The following is a 5761-nucleotide window of genomic DNA, read 5'->3' as shown; positions in this document are numbered from 1 at the left end:
GAAGATTAAGGAGGTTTTCGGTTTCTGAAGGTTAAGAGGTTTTCGGTTTCTGAAGGTTGAGGAGTTTTCGGTTTCTGAAGAATGAAAGGTTTTCGGTTTATGAAGGATCAAGGGTTTTCGGTTTATGAATGTTCAAGGATTTTCGGTTTAAGGATGTTCAAGGGTTTTCAGTTTAAGAAGGATCAAGGGTTTTCGGTTTCTGAAGATTCATGGAATTTTGGATTTTCGGTTGAAGAACACAACAGATTTTTGTTGAAGAACAGTTCTCGGTTTCTGAAGATTCAAAGAAAAATGATTTTCGGTTGAAGAACTTGAAGTTTTCCGGATGAAGAACAGATTTCGGTTCCTGAAGAACTTGAAGAACAGTTTCGGTTTCTGAAGATTGAACCGAAAACTAACAATTTTCAATGAAAAACTTAGATTTTCGATCCTAAATTGATTTCCACACACTGAAACCTCAAACACAGCCTTCAAACAAGATAGATCTCGACAGAAAACGATTGAATATATGTTTTCGGTTTATGAAGATCCAACAGAAAACACTGAGAATTCAACCGAAAAGCTGAATTCCAAGTTGATTTCAATTCCACACGATGCAGATTGTGATCTGATCTTCAAAACTCGAGCAAACAGTAAGCTTCTAGATACCGAGAACGTGAAGAACAAAGTTGTGAAGCACCGAAAACTGAAAAACACACTTGATTGACACCAGACTTGCTTTGATACCAATTGTCAGGTCCTTGATGGAAGGATCTATACCAATGATCAATCAAGCATATGAAAACAAAGAAGAAATGGAGTAGAAGTGGAATAAAACTGAGCTTGCATACAATTAAACATACGAAATCGTCTGATACAACTCAATGGACCGAAAACAGCAATGAACAACTATAAATCAACAACCTTCAACTGACAACCTGACAAGACTATATATACCCAACTGGACCGAAAACAGGTTTCGGTCAGGCAGACCGAAAACCTGTTTTTGGTCACTTCCCAAACAGAAAGCTCATCTAGACCGAAAACGTCAAACACACACAATAGACTCCAAATTACAAACTCAAATGCCCTAACTCATCTATACATTGTTGCTTAGCCCAAACCATATATATTGGCCCTTCACCATCCGTCTGAGGGTGGAAAGTGGTGCTGAAGTGGAGATGAGTACCCATCTCGTCGTGAAACCGCTTCCAAAATAGAGAAGTGAAACGAACATCCCGATCTAACACCACCGAGATAGGCACTCCATGTCGTTCCACTACCTCACGTACGTAGATCTCGGCTAGCTTCTCAGCCGATATACTCTCCTGGATCAGGATAAAATAAAGCACTCTTAGTCAACCAATCCACGATGACCCATATCGAATCTACTCCATGTGCGGTCCTATGAAGCTTCGTGATGAAGTCCATATCGATATCTTCCCATTTCCACACGGGAATGTCTAATGGCTGCATCTTCCTGTGCGGTCGTTGATGCTCGGCCTTGACCTTTGCATGCCAAGCACAACTCCACATACCATGCTACGTCCCGCTTCATGCAAGGCCACCAATAATTAGGGAGAAGATCCCGATACATCTTCGTCGCCCCGGGATGGATGGAAAACCTCGACTTGTGGGCCTCATCCATCAGAACCTGTTGTACTCCGCTCCAGTTTGGAACCCATACCCTCCCATGCAGGGTCAACAACCCACAACTATCATAATCGAATGAGGCCACCTGGCCTATGATCCGCTTGCACTTCCGGTGCTCTTCCTTGAGGCCCTCGACCTGCGCCTCTCTAATCCACTCCATCAATGAAGTAATCACTGTCATACTCAGAAATATGTCTCGAATCAGAGCTACCACTGCCTTGTAGCTCAGAGCATCGGCCACCACATTGGCCTTGCCCGGGTGGTAAAGGATCTCACAGTCATAGTCCTTTACCACATCTAACCATCGATGCTGCCTCATGTTCAGATTCGGCTGATCCATGAGGTACCTCAAACTCTTGTGGTCCGTATAAATGGTACAATGAACCCCATAGAGGTAATGCCGCCAAATATTGAGGGCGAAAACCATAGCCCCCAGCTCTAAATCATGTGTCGGATAGTTCACCTCGTGAGGCTTCAACTGCCTCGAAGCGTAAGCCTGTTGGATTAGATGTCTAAGCCCATAACTATTCTTGGTATGTACTTGACCCGAGAGTAGCATGGTCCATTTGTGTTGCATGGCACCGGAACAATCTGAAGGATGGATAATTGAGAAGAGTTTATTTATGATTTATTAATATATTATAAGTTCTAATATATTAATATGAAATCATATTATTTAATTAGTATTGGTCAAGAGTTAGTTTGGAATTAATTTTGTGATCAAAAGAGACTAATTAAATATATGGGGATTGATTATGTAAATCATTCATTCTTATAATGTGGGCTTGTGATCCATAGTTCCTTATGTTGGGCTAAACCCATGTGGTGACCCATGGATGATCCATGGAGGTTTAAAACCATGGAGCATGAGGAATATGGAAAGTCATGCACATTAGGGTTTGCATTGTGTAACCCTAATCAAGCCACACTATATAAGAACCCCTGTAGCTCATGTAATTGGCACTAGTGGAAACACAAGAGGGCAAGCCAATTTTATGAGTACAAGTGACATCTTCTCAAGTTCCTCCATTTGTTGGTGGTGTTGTGTGATTCCATTTGAGGTGCAACACTTGGGGCACTAAGTTCTTAAAGGTCCAAGGTTTCAACTACACTAAAAAGTATGTCATCTAACTTGTATTTCATGTAGTTTATACTCCATTATATGGTAGTTAGGATGATGCTTTGGAATATTGAATGTATGCATGCATAATAGAGAAAACATAGATCCAAAGCATTTAGGGTTGCATGTACACCATAGGAGTGTTAGAATGCTCAAAACCCATCAGTGGTATCAGAGCCTAGGGTTGTTTTCAATTATACTTGATGCTACTTGTTGTTTAAGCTTGAAAAATCGATTTTCTGCTGTTCTGGACAGTGGACTCGCCGAGTCCACCGGGGGACTCGCCGAGTCAAAGCACAATTCTGACCAACTCACTTTGTTTGTTCTTGCAGTCGATGAGTTGATGCTCCATAATGCAGACTTTCGAGGTTTTTGGCTAGATTAGACTAGGATCATCACCCTAAACTGTTTTTGAACTTATAAACCTATTTTTGATGTGGTAATGATCATGCTTATCCAATTTATAAGATAATTGTCATAGTTTCATGTTTTGTATTAGTTTACATTGGTAGGATAATTACATGAAATTTGTTTCATATGAATTGTCTTGTTCTTATGAGTTTAATTTAGATCATAGACAAAATTGTTTGATTTTTCTAAGTTACAATGGTTGATCTAAATGTTTTGATGAATTCCATAACTTGTCCTCAAGTTACGGAAAATGAAAAGTTTTTCTTTTAAAGAGATCATTAAACTTATAGGTTATGAACTTGAAGAGTCCTTTTCCATAAATGTTTTTATGAACTCCATAACTTGTCCTCAAGTTATGGGTTTTCAAGAGTCTTTTCATTAAAACCTATATTAAACTCATAAGTTATGGATTCCAAAAGTTTTTGAATAGTTCAAAACTTGCCCTCAAGTTTTGGAATATGTAAATGTAAAAGTCTAACTTTTGAAACATTTAATTCCAAACCCTAGAATTTTAAGGTTTAAAATTTCTACCCTTATACTATTATAATATTATAGGTTTAATATTTATATATATATGTATAAGAGTAAAGGTCGGCCTTACCGTTAGTAGGCCTCATTCACGAAGCCGGTCTATATGGGGGGTATAAGGTTACCGCCTATAAAATGGCAGTGTAATGGGTATCCGTGACTGGTGGAGGATCGCTAGTTACTTAGGAAAATGACTGGTGGAGGATCATTAGCCGAACGGGTAGAATAGGACTCTAATTCTCCCTTCATTAAAAGTATAATGATAAATATAAAGTAACTAAACACTTATAAATTCCCAAATCTTAGTTACTTAGGAAAATGTGAATATGGTGCTAACCCATGAAATTGCACTTTGTACCTTGTTAAATCGTTAGTGGAGCGTGTGTGGTTAACCGGCAAACTAACCTAGACTGACAGTGCATGGCAAAGGGTAGCTTGATGTTAATCATAGATCAATGGAGCGTGTGTGGTTAACCGACACATTGATTAGGTGGTTGTAACATTGGGTGTACCAAGCTAATTTTCATGGTTATTCACACCTTAATTGTGATCCTCGGCATCCCAGTCACAAACTTGAAGGGTACAATCAAGATTTAAACATGCCATTGTTTCAGTCCATTTAAAACCTAATGATCAATTTCGTTTTTTCATGGTGGAAATTGGTAAATCGTCATTTACCTACCTTCAAATATTGTGCGATTTGGATTACGGCATCCCTCTGCCAGATTGTAAAATATTGTGTTGGGTCCTAGCCTTATTATTTCATTTGGGTTTATATTATGGACTTAAATCAACTAAACTTGAATTTCTCCCGTATAGATGTCTAGTTCAGACAACTATGGTCTTCCCAAATCTTCTGGAATTAGCTTTCCTCATGAATATGATATTCCACAAGACAATCAAGGTGAAAGATTAATCACTTCTTTGTGCTGTAGTGGAACTTCACTTTCTCCACATCCTACAATAATTCTCCCTAACCCACAAGTTCAAGGTCACTCAAAGCCCTATTGGCAGGAAGAAAAGTCTGTATGTGCTCACATCTTGGAGATGAAATTACATATTGACAAGCTGGGAGAGTTGGGTGTCGAAGAATCACAACAAACCGTAACGGCGGATACGTTCGGGGGCGGAGGACGTCATGTTGAGTATCATAACAAAGCACAATAGTAATCATAGTACAACATCCATTACATTCATGAAACATAACTTTACATCTGTGTTCAACTTATTGTATGTTTGACACCAAAAAGTATAATTTACAAACATAATTATATAAAACTTTGTCTTCCTCAAAACCTGCTGATACATGTTTAACGATTTCCTGAAAATACAAGTAGTTTTGAAAATAGTGTCAACAATTAAGTTGGTGAGTTCATAAGTATGTTATAAAAGTATTCTGTCATTTGTTCTCTGAAATGTAAATATGTTCACCCAGAAAACCCTATATTTTCTGTTGTATATGCATTTGTATTCTAAAATAGTATAGTTTTAAATTCCCATAAAACTATGAAAAGTATGTTTTCTCTGTACTAGAATAGTATTCCCTATTTGTACTTGTATGAAATTGTAATTATTGTATTATAGTTTTGATTTATAAAAACTATACGAAGTTGCTTACTTATTCTTACACTAACATTTTATTCAATATCAAATTGTGAGTTATCATAACCATGCTTGATGACCTAAGCCTCGCCTGAAACACAAAGTTCTTCAGGCGTTGTAATATGGTACAACAATTGTCATCCCAGGCCTGCCGACTTGACTGTAGCTAACAGCCGGGATGTGGGATTGTCAGTCCCGTATAGATCTATACACAAGTGTTATGCTCTCCCTCCAGGAGACTCGGTTATAACTTTGAGGACTTTTGTTTTAGCACTTAAATAAGTACTTGAAGCATGTCTTACAAAAGCTATGTTGATAGTTATGTGTAGAGTAATGATAAATATCTTTGAAATAGATATATTGTAAATATCTCATAAATTATATTAAATATAATTTATATAGTTACTTTCATAGTTACTCTGAATATCTAGAAAACATATCTAGTTTCATAAAGTGTATTGATAAATA

The sequence above is a fragment of the Lactuca virosa genome, chromosome 3 (genome assembly GCF_052849685.1).
Source record: "Lactuca virosa cultivar CGN04683 chromosome 3, Lactuca_virosa_CGN04683_v6, whole genome shotgun sequence".
Taxonomy (NCBI): Eukaryota; Viridiplantae; Streptophyta; class Magnoliopsida; order Asterales; family Asteraceae; genus Lactuca; species Lactuca virosa.
This window is presented reverse-complemented; position numbering follows the sequence as displayed.